The sequence below is a fragment of the Castor canadensis genome, chromosome 11, assembly GCF_047511655.1.
Source record: "Castor canadensis chromosome 11, mCasCan1.hap1v2, whole genome shotgun sequence".
NCBI classification, from domain to species: domain Eukaryota; kingdom Metazoa; phylum Chordata; class Mammalia; order Rodentia; family Castoridae; genus Castor; species Castor canadensis.
This window is the reverse complement of record NC_133396.1, coordinates 943,443-957,388: the sequence shown is the minus strand read 5'-3', so window position 1 is coordinate 957,388 and position 13,946 is coordinate 943,443. Positions and strand designations below refer to the sequence as shown.

General features: G+C 44.8%; 1 protein-coding gene across 6 annotated transcripts in view; it reads right to left on the bottom strand.

The window, feature by feature from the left end:
* Ccdc57 (coiled-coil domain containing 57) overlaps positions 1 to 11,286 on the bottom strand; it is a 110,418-nt gene extending 99,132 nt beyond the window's left edge. For 4 of the 6 annotated variants that reach the window (XM_074044840.1, XM_074044843.1, XM_074044846.1 and 1 more), the window contains exon 1: positions 11,078 to 11,286. The gene's annotated coding sequence lies outside the window, so the exon portion shown is untranslated. Of the gene's footprint in view, positions 1 to 1,613; positions 1,718 to 11,077 lie in introns of those variants that run through there. The other 2 variants (XR_012438397.1, XM_074044841.1) reach the window with 2 other exon arrangements.
* Positions 11,287 to 13,946: the final 2,660 nt, after the last annotated feature.

The window sequence follows — 13,946 nt, the reverse complement described above, 5'->3', positions numbered from 1 at the left end:
TCCCAGCCATTTTCAAAATAAAGTTCAACCTCCTTGGCACAGCATCCAAGACCCCAGCTAGGCCCACTACCGCTCCCTCTTGGCTTCCAGCTGCTCCCACAGGTCCACAGCTTGATATTTTTGTCCCTGACACATGCTACTCTTTGCCTAAAAGGCCCTTTGGCCTCTTATTGGGGAAGATACTTCCTACCAGGTCTCAGGACTCAGCAGGTCACCCTCTGCAAGAACTTCTGTGGGCTGGGCCAAGCAAGTGGCACAATTCCCTGTCCTTTCCTCTGCTCAGTGCTGACCCAGGCACACGGTATCTTAGAGTTCTGGGTGAGATGAGAGTCTCTCCAGGGTTTTAAATGGGTGACAAGTGAGGTGACTATCAGCCAGCGAGAGAGCAACTCCTGCTGAGCTTTGTCAGTCAGCTACACAGAATCTGCTGAGCTCCAGACACCAAGAGCAAGGTGCCACAGCTTGGGATTCCCTTCCTTCTTACCCATACAGAACAGCCAGCCCCACTTCTGTACAAATCCCCCCAAACGATGATCTTCAAAGATGAGATTAATCAGCTTTGAACAATACAGACTCAAAATCTGGACCAATCTCTCTGTCAGCGTGCAGATGTCTCCAGCAAACACCAGGTTTACAAGAAGACTACACAAGGTCTCTGGGGAGCAACAGGAGGAACTTCTAGAGACAAGGGGGACCCAGCCACCTGGGCTGTACCCTGCTATACATGGACTCCAGGATAGCAGTCAGGAGGCTGCTGCCCAAGCAGCAAACAGAACAGCCCCAGGCAGGACATCTCGTCACTTTGATTTTTTTTTTTTTTTTTTTGTGGAACTGAGGTTTGAATTCAGGACTTTGCACTTGCAAAGCAGGAGCTCTAGTGCTTAAGCCATACCTCCAGTCCATTTTGCTCTAGTTATTTTGGAGATTGGGGAGGTGGGGAGGGGTCTCATGAACTATTTGCCCGGGCTGACCTCAAACCATAATCCTCCTGATCTCAGCCTCCCAAGTAGCTACGATTAGGATTACAGGCGTGAGCTACTGGCACCTGGCTTTTTTTTTTTTTTAAACACTGAGATTTTTTTTAACTTTTTAAAACCTTTTTTGATCTACTGGGGATATTGAAAGTATGCCTGTCAAGTCCAAAATGCACTTAGAAATCTCTGGGTTTGGAAAGATGGAAATAACTTTTGGTGAAAGGCATGATTCCCCAGACTTCCAGGATGCAGAAGCCCCAGCTGAAAAATATGTCTCATTAGTGAATAGAACAAAGACAACCTCAGCCCAGCTGTCAACCATGGCCTGCTTGTGCCCCAGTGTTAAGACAATGCCACAAACAATATGGTGATGTGTACAGCACCTCCAGCCGTAAGTAAACCTGACCAGGCTGCAGTCCTGAGCACACGGCAAGGGAACAACACACGCAGCATAGCCGGAGGAGTGCAGGAAGAGGCTCAGAACTCTGGGACATCACTCCATAGAGTGTGACAGGGCCAAAGACTGCCAGAGCTAAGAATAGGACCCAAAGCCAAGTACCTCTTCACAGCCGGCATCCTACTTCACAAGAAAGGGTTCAGACAAAGAGTGAGTCCCAAGGTCATAAGAAAAGGAGGTACCTGGGAGATACAGAGCATTCCCAGCAGGAGGACCAGCCTTGTCCCTATGGTTTCCCCAACTCTCCAGCAAGCATGCTGCAGCTGCTGTATCCTGGATAAATGGGAGGAGTGTGCTATCTTCCTGCTTTCTGCACTACCAGACTCTCAAAGACTCAGTGTGCTGTCTGGTCTACACATGTGGTAGGGGAACTGAAACCCTTCTGTTCAACTGGCTAAAAATGTGGAGCAATGTTTTAGAATAAATATTTATTCATACTTAATTGGAAAAAGCACTTCATGATCCCAACATAAGCAGTTGCAGATCCAGAAAGTTAGACAAAAGGACAATTTATAAAGGCTGAAAGTGAGTCAGTAGACATTATGAACAAGCTGTCTGAGCACACCAAATGGGCACTCAGAGCAGCATTTCCTCTGGCGCCTGCTCCTGTCCTACATGTTTTGTTTTTTTTGCAGTACTGAGGCTTGAACTCAGGGCCTTTACCTGGAGCCACTCCACCAGCCCTTTTTTATGAAGGGTTTTTTGAGATAGGGTCTTGTAAACTATTTGCCCAGGGCTGGCTTTGAACCTCAATCCTCCTGATCTCAGCCTCCTGAGTAGCTAGGATTGCAGTCGTGAGCCACCGGCACCCGGCTCTGTCTTATGTTTTTAGCATAGAAGCTACATATGGAGAAAATGTGAAATTTGTCCTTCTAGGTCTGGTTTATTTTGCTTAACATGATGATCTCTAGTTCCACCCTTTTACCTACCAACAACATGATTCTGTAAGGACTAGGGATAGAAGCCGGGACCTGTGGCTTGCTAGGCAGTGCTCTACTGCTTAAGCCATGCACCCAGGGCTTTCCTTGATTTTTGTTTTAAGATAGGATCTTGCTAACTTTTCCCAGGCTGATCTGGAACTTGAGACCCTCCTGCCTCCACCTATCTGACTTCATTCCTCTTTATGGCTGAACAACAGTCCACTCTGTATATATTTTCCAGTAGGTTTTGGTTTCTAAACATTACCTTCTAAACTAAATGGAGTCAGGGCTTCATAGGGAAATGATTGATTCCAGGCACACTGAGGAGAACACAAGCCTGAGCTGTTTTGTGATGCCAGAAAATAAGGAAGTGCTCTGAAGTGTTGAGACATGCCTCATTATGGACAATTTAAGCAACTTAATAAATGACAGCAATGAATTATAACCTATGAAATGCAAATAAAATTAAAATATCTAGACTAGCATTAAAAATAATTGAATAAACCAAGAGTGGTGGCACACACCTATAACACTAGCACTCAAAAGGCAGAAGCCAGAGGATCGGGAGGCAGAGGCCGGAGACGCATGAGTTTGAGACCATCCTGGGCCCATTTATTTGAGATCCCATCTCAAAAACAAACAACAAACAAACAAACAAAAACCAATAAAAATTGAGTAAATAGAAAGATTGCAAGAAGGGAAAGTTCTTTTTTTTGTTGTTGTTGTGGTACTGGGGTTTAAACTCAGGGCCTCATGCTTGCTAGGCAGGCACTCTACCACCGGAGCCCCTCCGCTAGCCTGGGAAGGTTCTTTCTTACAGTAGAATTCCATCTACTCAATGTAGGAATAATGGAAATAGAGAAACCATTCGGCAAACTCACATTAACAGTTATTTCAGGTCGGAGGCTATCAGAAGCATAGAGGAGCAAACATCCAAGGCACCCTGCCTCTATACTGCTGAGCACCATTAACAGGCAGCATAGGTGCTAGTTCTTTGCCAGCTTAGGATGAGGCAGAGAACACTCAGGACTGAAAACAGAGAAGGTGGCTCTTCAATTACTAGAAACACACAGGAGGGAAACAAAATCCAGGAATGAAAAAAGCTCTCAGGCCAGTTAAACAGTGGAGTGACTAGGAAATCCAGAGTTTCCTGCAGGAATGTGAGTTTATTGAATGTGAAGAGTACCTCGGGGTGAAAAAGAACAATAACACAGTATCTCAATCCAACAGGCATAGAGAAGAGTTAGCAAAAATGATTCCAGAAATGCTGATAAATTTGCAAAATTTATGCTGGACTATTTGTAAGGCCAATAAAAGGTCAAGGAGCAAACCTTGGAGGAGTCGTACAAAGGATTCTGGGATACTGATGAAAAGACAATGACCTCTGAGGCCCTCCTTGTGTGGATGTGGATGACCTCCCACCTCCCTAGGACCAGCCCTAGGCCTGTGCCATCCTTATTCCTTTGGAGGAGCTTCTGAGGTTTCCTCACCTATGCTCATGAAGGACCCTCAAGAACCCAAATGCTTTGAAGTCCTGGAACAAGACCCCTCCACAGGCAAGTCCAGGCCAGATTTGTTTCCTTCTCCCAGGACCCTCCCAGCCCCAGCAGCAGTGGCTGACCTCTTCTCACTGTGATCCAGGTTCTAAATAAACTCAGTGGCAAAGTGAATTCCAGTTCAGCCTGAAAGGCAACAGAATAGTCCAGTAATTCATGTTTCTACTCAATGTAAGAAGAATAAAATGTGAAATTAAAGGAAAAAAAATATTTCAAGAAACACTTATGGATGCTAAAAGTAGCTGTAGCAGGGAGGAGGATCAGAAGAAAACAAATTAGGCCTGAGTTCTGATAAGGTAGCAGTGGGGGAAGGGATGGCATAGCAGAGAGATAAAACCTAAGGAATTCAAAGGTGAAAAAGTTCACATAGCATTGGGGTAGAGGGGCACTACCCCAACTCTGTAGGGTAAAGTAGCCTACAGAATTGCATGGAACCATATATGGGTTAAACCTTGTTTTTTAAATTTTATTGCCTCTGTAACCTGTTTGCAAGGGTACATAAGGTGAGACCCCTTTGTTCTCGGGGCTCAGCCTTTGGACACGAGTCTGCTGGGTCTGTGCTGGCACAATAAAACGTTGCGTCCTGCTAAACTGCCTCAGTGTCTTGTATCTCAGCTAGCAGCCTCCCGCAACATTTCTTGGGGGCTTGTCCAGGATTGTGGGGACACAGTGAGATATCACCTCTCTTGCCACCAGGGTGTGTCCCCCCAGAAAGCCGGGAGGAGATCCCACCAGGTGCAATGGACAGCTTGATCCAGAGGAGGGATTCATCTTCCCGGTGAGTTGGAGGGAAGGCCTCGGATGCACAACAGAACCCAGTTAGGCACAGGAACCAGTGAGGGGAGGGGAGCACTGCTCATCAGACTGGTAAGAACCTGAGTTCAAATTCAGGCCTGCCTCAGGAGGCAGAAGGGGAGATTGATCACCTCCCAATGAGACACTCTAGTAACCGCCTTTTGGGGTGAAACCGTGTCTCTGAGGTTTGGGGAGTGGGGTGGAAGTACTGTGCTGTATGAGAGTGTGTGAAAGTGTGAGCCTGAGATGCAGCCCAGCTGCGAAGCAAGTGAGTAGTCCCAATCATCGGGTCCATGGCGAACTCATAAGGTCAAGGGTGAGTTCTAACAGGGCCTTCAGTCTGGGGTTTACATGGACTCACTATGGCCAAAGAGACACCTAAATCCCCCAGAGGGGAATGACAGGAGATGGACAAAGCAGCTGGTTTTCCAAAAACCCTCCCCCTCTGTGTCTGTCTGGCAGTCTGGTAACGGGAGGAGATGGGCAGAAATCAGAGTAAGAACACTCCCTTGGAGTGTATGGTTAAAAACATTAAAAAAGGGATTTAATGGAGATTATGGAGTTAAGTTAACTCCTAACAAGCTTAAGGCCCTTTGTGAAGTAGACTGCTTTTGTTGTAGGATTGCCCTGGAAGGGTCACTAGATAAACCTGTAGTTAATGAAGTTTATAGAGTCAATGTAAAAATTATTACTGTGTTCTACTGCTACTTTTAAGAAAACAGGTTTTCAAACTTATTTCAATCAGGTCTCACTAGGACGCAGACATTCAGGGGTTACTACTCTGGCTCAGACCAGAAGAGAAAAGAAAGAAAGAAAGAAAGAAAGAAGGGCGGGGGGCACAGCTTGCAACAGGAATCTTAAAATTGGGGTAGTTAAAAATGACTTTAGCCCATTTTATTCTGTTGTAAATAAAAATCTGAGATTTAATTCTCTCTTATAATACATGGGTCTACTAACAAATGGGCTTTCTATAAATTGTTTTTATACAAAAAATAATTTCAAGGTTGCTTTCTTTCTGTTTTTTTTCATACAAATATAAGGTTCTAAGTTAAAAGAGTTTATGAGTTATTTCCAACAAGTAAAATATATATATATATATATATATTTATATATATATATAGTATAAAGGATATGGTTTTAAAAATATGGTTTTAAAAATAAAAGGTTAAAAAATATTTTTAAATAATAATAATAATAGAAGGATAAAGACAATCTCCCCCAGAAGATATAAAATAAGTAGTCACAAAGATACAGAGTAAGTTGTCATAAAAAGATGGAGCTTACAGATGCTTATGTAAGTGATTAAGTTAACTAAAATCCAGTTACATTAAAGGTTTTGTAAAGTCAAAATTTAATGTACTGATGTTAAACTAAAAATTAATTCTCTAAGCTCACAACAACAAGGCTATCTTAAAAATATTGTATTGTTCTTGATAACATTTAAAATTTTGTCTTAAAATTTTTGTTTTCTCAAGATAACTGTCAGGAATTTTTGGTGCTACAGGTTAATCCACAAATTTGTCAAGACATCAAGAGTTTATTAAAACACAGAGAGACAAGAGGCAGCTGAGCACAGGGAGTGCTGCTGCACTGATATGAGGGTCAAGACAGATTTACTTATGTAAATCAAAGTTAAAAAAAAAAAAGCTAAAGTGCACCCTCCAGATAGGATAAAGGGAAAAAAAAAAAAAACTCAAAAAGGAGCACTACATTGGAAGTCAAGACCTCTAGTCTTTATTGGACTCAGCAGAGTCCTACTCCTTCCACATGGCAGGCGGAGGGAATTTTTGGCCTGGGATGTCCAGATTGGGCCTATTATTTTAGTGGGGGGCTCCACTGACTATAAGTTGGTGGGATCCTGCTGTATTTCATGAGCCATATATTAATGTCAACAATCTGGGATATGATCCCTTATCAATGTCTGAGCCATGATTCTTGGCCACTGTGTTTCCTAACTCCACACTTAGTCCCCATAAATATTTACCTGTGTTCTCTGGTGATTTTTGTCAGGGTTTTGACTATTAAGGTAACTGAGTCATGTTCATTTAGGTCTAGGTCAAAATCTAGATCAAGGTCTTAGACTAATCCTAAATCCAGGGGCCACTGATATAGTATAAACTATGGTACTTTCTAGGCATGGATCATTCATTTACTCAATAGTTTGGTATACTTAAGTTATCAGGAATACATGTTGCAATGATGCATAAAACACTTGTTAGTTTTCCCTGTACCAGGCAGTGGTTGTATTAAAATAATATGCTGTTGAGAAGCCACTCTTAAGAGTCCAGTTTGTTTAATGTTAAGGGCAGCTACCAATTTGTGGTGTCTCTGTATATTTTTGTAAAGATTCTCATTCTTTACGCTTGAATTATCTGGTGAAAAGTTGTTGGTTGGCCATAATTTGCAACACTGTCTTATTAAAGATAAATTTTCATATTTGGTAGAACTGTTAACCTAGAAATGTAGCTCGCTGATAAGATAGAATGATACAAAAGTGAGATTGTAGCCCCATTACCACACTTGCTGTTCAGACACATTTAGGTTCAGGGTGGACTTTTATGTCTTGTCAAGATATCTAGGCCCATGATAACAGTTTATTTGTGATGCAGTGTGGAATAGATCTTTTCTTAGCCCCACTGTCTTGGGGAGTGATGCAACTGGGTTAGGTAGCATTTTGAGGAAGAGCGAGTATTTTACTGAAACATGGACCCTTCACTACTTTTTTCTGTCCTAAGATTTGGAATATAAAAACATCAGAAAAACTCCCCTTAAAACTTAAACATGTCAATGATGACAAAAATAATTTTAAGGGGAAAAGATATTTTTACATAAAGTTATTCTAAAATTTAAGGAGTATTTTTGACCATTGTTACTTAGTTTTCTTGCTGTCAGAAGCATTAAATTGTTTCCAAAATAGATTTTGTGTTTGCGCAAAGTGTAAAAAATGAATTTTGATGCTTACAGCACTTGGCGTGTGCATTCGTATCAAAATTTGCCTATCTCTTTATGAGAGGGGCTTGCTCTTCACACCTCAGTTTATTTAATGTGAGGCAAATCTTGAAAGACAACACTCTGATCCTTAATGATTCTGTAGTGCCAAGAAATTTAAAGTAATTTTGGATAAAGGATTAGTTTTAAGCAAGAGCCACATCTCTTAACTTAGTCTTTGATTATCAACGTAGTACTGTAGTACTTGACTAAAAACGAGGAAGTAATACCCTTAACTATAATTTCTAGTATTTCTCAGAGTGTTCAGGAGGTAATAAAAGGTGACTTGAAATGTCCAGTCTCATTTCAAAATAAAAAGGCAACATCTTTAAAAAAATCTCAGACTGCTTGGAGAGATGAGTAAAAAACACTATGGGAAAATGATTCCTTTTAGAGGATTACTTTTTTTTAATTTTGGCTTTAGAAGTCTAGGCCTTGCCTATAAAGGACAAACATGGTTTTTAATCCTGTTTGTGGAATGTGTTTAAAGGATCGGTTCTAGAACCTTTGTATATTTGATAGTGTTTCTAACTTTCATTTCTTTACTGTTTGCAGTTAATGTTCATTTCATTTATATGTACATTTCTTTAATTTGTTTAGATTTTCCTGGATGTATAGTTTAAACAACAAAGTCTATTTAAAACTGTAGCAGCAGTTTGCAGTTCTAGCAAAGAGGAAAGTTGTGGGGTTAAACTTTGTATTTTCTTTCTTACAGAAGCTTCTAAAAAGGTATTTTTATATGTTCTTTTTAACAAATATTGGTATGACCTTTAAGACATCAATGTTTGGGTCAAAACAAGACCCAGCTTATTTTCTACTTGCTATAAATTAAGCAAACATGTTATAATAAAAATAAAATGAAGGAAATAATGATTAACTGGAAAAAAAAAGACTTGGTTTATGTAAAATTTTCTAGATGACCTCAGGGTTAAACTACTGTTGTCTTAGGTGATTCTAATATAGTTGGTATCCTGTATGTGTCTGTGACTGGGCTATTTAGGGTCACTGACACTGTTCTCCTCCCCCGACTGATGAAAAAAATCTAAGGTTTTACTTCAAAAGCTACAACTAAACTAAAATGTATATGTAACATCTATAGAGCTGTGATGCTGTTGCTGGTTCCTCTATATGAAATATATTTATGTTTTTCAAATATATCAAGCCTTCTAAAATACAAAATTTAGATAAACACGGTAACAAAAAGTTAGTGGTACGATATACTGTTCTGTTGCTCAATTGTCCATCAGAATTTTAACCATGACTCTTAAGTTTTTGTCATTACAGTTCTGATCATTCTGAGGCATTTACAATCAAGTCCATAAAAAATGACTCTAATAACTACTTATGTGTCAACCGGGTTAGCTTTTTAGACGTCTGCTTTTGTTAGATTTTGTTCTGTATTGTCCTTGTTTAGATGCCCGCTGCCTAAGAGCCTCTCCTTCTAAGCCTCTTTGTTGCTTAAATTTGGCCAAAAGTGTCTAGTTGGCACTGACCCCCATCTGATCTGCTCATTATCCCCCCCATCCCCTACATGGGACCAAAACCAACCAAACAAAATCCAGGAAAGAGCAATCCTCACGATGAGGGGGAAAAAAAGACCAATCAAGAAAGATCTTCAGTCTAAGGCCTTATTACCTTGAATGCACCCAGTCTCATCTGGTCTCAGAGGCTAAGCAGGGTTGAACATGGTTAGTACTTGGATGGGAGAAAGATCTTCAGAAGAGAATGCTCAGAGACAAGCAGTTTGGAGATAAGAGGGAATGCCATCAAAGTTCAAATGGAGTCAGTCACTGGTGCCAGACCTCTCAAAAATAACCAAGGCTGAGAGGATTAAGGAAATGGTTCTTATGCATGTGTGGCTATCTGGCATTAAAGCCCTTCCAGACACACTCATATTTTTATAAAGGGTCTTCTACTTAAATAGAGACAAAATAACTACTTTTACTGGCTCTTAACATGTCCTTTGATACTTAAAGATGGTGGTTTTAACTTTTTTAAAAAAACAACACATTTTCTTGGACATATATACTGATAATATATTGTTGCCATGGTAATTCTACTCAGTTAAAAAAAACTGGGTAAAAAGCTAAAATGTCCACCCATTAAAACCCCATTGGAGGGGTCCTTTTGCTGTTATCTTGTCTACTCCCACCGCAGTTAAAGTAGCAAAGATTGCTCCTTGAATCCGAGTCAAGCCAGCTTCTCTCAAATGGGAGTGCATCCTTGATCAGCTTCACCATGTAAGATCACCGTCCAGAACCTGAGCGCCCTCCCTCAGCAGAACTCTGCTTCCCAAGAAATAACAGGGGACCAAGAACAGAGAGGGAAGACAGCCTTGCTCAAGTCACACCAGAAAGCTGACTAGTCAACGCACAGCAGAAACTTGAGGAGTCAACTCTCCAACAGGACAAACGGACTGTTTTTCACACCAGTTAAAAAGCTTGCCCATGTCCCCATCCAGACTTGGAAAAGAGGGATCCCAATGACCTGTTTGGAGGGTGGTTTTCTGCCTTAGGTGGATTCAAAACTTTGAATTCTAGGCCTAATTCTAGGAGTATGCTTAATACTGCCCTGCCCTAGCGCAGTTCCCCTGGTACTGCGCTTTATAAGGACTACTATGGAGGCTACTATAGGAAGGAAAACGGCCTCACGTGTGATGATGCTATGGAAATACAAACCCCTAGCTCAAGATGATGCTTTTTGACCCTAGGTGGGACCCAGCATCAAAGGGGGGAATGATGTAGCAGGGAGGAGGATCAGAAGAACACAAGCTAGGCCTGAGTTCTGGTAAGGTAGCAGAGGTAAGGGATGGCATAGCAGAGAGATAAAACCTAAAGAACTCAAAGGTGAAAAAGGTCACATAACATTGGGGTAGAGGGGCACTAAATAACGAGGGTAAAGTAGCCTACAGAATTGCATGGAACCATATATGGGTTAAACCTTGTTTTTTAAATTTTATTGCCTCTGTAACCTGCTTGCAAGGGTACATTAGGTGAGACCCCTTTGTTCTCGGGGCTCAGCCTCTGGACACGACATAGATGCTCGGCAGGAACCCCCTAAACCACGTGACCAAAGTTAATTATCACAGGTAATGGGAACAAACCTTATCACCTGTCTCTTAGGAGGCAGGCGACCGACCCCGTTTCCCTTCTCGAGGCCTAACGCGAAATTAAGAAAACATCAGACTCATAACTGAGGGGCGTCCTACAAAATGCTGATTTCCGCGTTTGGAAAAGCGACCTGTGGCGATCTGAGGGGCAAACACTTCGGGCAATCTGGGCAAGAGGTACAGAGCAGCCTTCCCGCCGCCGCAGAGAACGTTCACACGCCAGACGAGGGCCTCCCCGCCGGGGTGGACGCGCCATGGCCGCGCCGGTGCCCACTCACCGCGCCCACTTCCGGGGCAGGGTCCGCCGGGCTCTGCCTCGTTCCGGGATCTGCGCTGGCGGGCTGCGCCTGCCGGGTTGGAATCTCTGTAGTGTTTCAAGGAGCCGCGACTCCTCCCGCGCCCGTCAGGACTCCCCGCGCTGGGAGTGCTCGTGGCTTCGTTGCCATAGCAACCCGAGTCCGTCGGCCACTGACCGGATGCGCTTCGAGTGCCTCTCGGGTCCCTCCGGGCGGAAACTGGAGCCTCAATGCGGGGTTCCGGCCTCCACCCGGGCTTCCTCGCGGTTCAGTGGGGCGACTTTAGCACAGCGCTCCAAGTGCGAGACTCCTCTTAGTCCCCCATCTGGGCCGAGGGTTCCTAGGATTCCCGTCCGTAGCCCGAAAGTGTTGATTTGAGCTTGCCGGGTGATGGGGAGCTCGTGGGACGGCCGAGGCTGCAGATGGGGGTCGCTGGGGAGCCCCAGGCTGCATTTGGGGAAGGGGCTGCGGATGAGGAAGCGGCGGGCACCCTGGGGCTGAACTTGGGAGGCCGGCGGAGATGGAAGAAAGGCCGCAGGAAGTTGTCCCGAAAGGCGGCTGTGGCCCCCTAGAGACACGTTCCAGGAGCCCCAGGCATCGAAGAGGACTGGGTGGATGCATATCCTCAAGGACCCCGTTTTGCGTGGGGCTTGTGGGCCTAGATTTGAGAATTGAAAGTGGGGGCTGGAGCCCTGGGAAGAGCCTGGACACACTGGCCCCACAGCAGGAACTAGTGGAGGGAAGGAGGGGGGGGCTGGAGCCCTGGGAAGAGCCTGGACACACTGGCCCCACAGCAGGAACTAGTGGAGGGAAGGAGGGGGGGAGCTGGAGCCCTGGGAAGAGCCTGGACACACTGGCCCCACACCAGGAACTAGTGGCAGGCTCGCTCCCACTATATAGGGAACCCTTGTCTTTGTCTTCATCTTCCCCAACCATACAAATCCTCAGAAAGGTCAGCTCATCTCCTTATCCTGGGAGGTAAACTGGGACCAGGTCCTGGGACAGAGCCAGCATTGGCCCACACACCTCAGCTAGTACTTTTGCTTGGGGGCAGGGTGTCTGAGAATTCTCCCTTGGGGGAGAATTAGGAGGGCTGGTGTCATCTCCACTAATTGCCTCTACATCCTGCAGCCCTCTCCCCACCTGTTAGACTCTTTCCCCTTATTCACTGTCTGTACTCCCTGTTCTCACACAGTGGGGGCCTTTGTTCTTCTTCAGCTTCTTAGTACATCTGTACCTCTCTGGGCCTCCTTCTCTTCATGCTCCCCCCCACCCACACCCACACACACACCAGGGCTTGTTATTCCATTACAATGGGAGGCAGACCCTACTGTCAGGGGGCTTGCTCCACCGCCCACAGGGCTCAACCCCAGGCCAGACATACCCACAAAGATGCCCACACCCTCTGCCTTAGTTCTACTCCAGCCATACTCGTGGGAGCTTCCCTGCCAGGGTGGCAGGGGGAATGGGCCTTCATGTTCAGGAGAGGTTGAGGGGATCCTGCCTGAACTGGGTGCCCAATGTGGGGTTGAACCACCCAGAGAGCAAGCTGAGACTTGCATCTGCATCCTGGGTCTGAGCACCTCAGTTTCCTCACTTACAAAGTGGGCAGCTACAGAACCCATGTGTTATGGAACTGTGTTTGGAGATGAGGCTGTTAAGGAGGTAAAATGGTTAAAAAAGATCATAAGGATGGATCCCTGACCCCATAGAACAGGCGTTCTTTTAAGAAGCAGAGAAATCAGGAGAGTACACAGAAGAAAGGCCAAGTGAGGACACAGGGAAAAGGGCCATTTGCAAGTTGAGGACAAGGCCTCAGGAGAAACCAGGCCTGCTGGCATCCTGATCACAGACGTCTAGTTCCAGAAGTGAGAGAAAGAAGTGTCTGTTAAACCCCAGCCTATGGCAATTAGTTATGGCAGCCAGAGCTGAGACACGACATCACAGGTAAATGTGCTTGAAACAGTGTGCTGGCCAAGAGCTCCCTCAGCAGCACAGGCTAAGGCCATGCCTTCTTGAGCCATCCTATCCCCACCAGGCACCCCTGCGTCGCAAGGTTCCCTCCACACCAGTTGGACAGTGCTGTCTTCACCCTCCCCAAGTCCTGAGACCCCCATGGATGCCCTGCTCCTGCCCTTCGGCACTGCCTTCTGAGCCAAGGGTGTTCTTCTCCTCCCTCCTGAGCCTGGCTTTAACCAGACTCTCCTCTTAGTGCCTCCAGCCAGACTGGCAGAGGGAGACCACACTTACCTCATTCCCTGGAGGCCAGCACCAGACAGGCTCACAGGTAAAAGACAGAGCTGGCACCTGACCCTCCCTGAGTCTCTGTGCTCAGCCTGGGTAGGATAGGTCCTGGCCGAGGTCAGCTGTCTTATTCTCAGTGGTATCCCTGGGACCAGTGTCCCGCCTGTCCCAGTGTAGATCTCATTTCACATCTGGATGTGAAATGCCTCTGTTTCAGGGTGGAATAAGCAAGGAGGGTGAGAGTGTTACCTGAACTAGCAATGTTCCACAGACGAGGTCTCCAAAAGGGGGGAGGCCTCTGCCTAGTCCAAGTTCATGATGTTGCGAAGAGAATTTTAAGACACATCAAGATAGAAACCAAGAAAGTTTATTAGTAAAGCAAAGACAGAAACATAGTGCACAACCCGGACATAGGTGTGGGCACATGTGATAACAGGCCATGAGTGCTCTACCCTCAGGGGTATTTATGACGAATAAGTAGGTTAAAGATTTGGCTCAAATATATCTTAGGGAAAGTGCTCCCCTTTGTTCTGACACCTGGCATACTTAATCATTCTTGCTATTACACTATTTTATCCATTGGGCCCAAAGATTTCAAGGTTGGTCC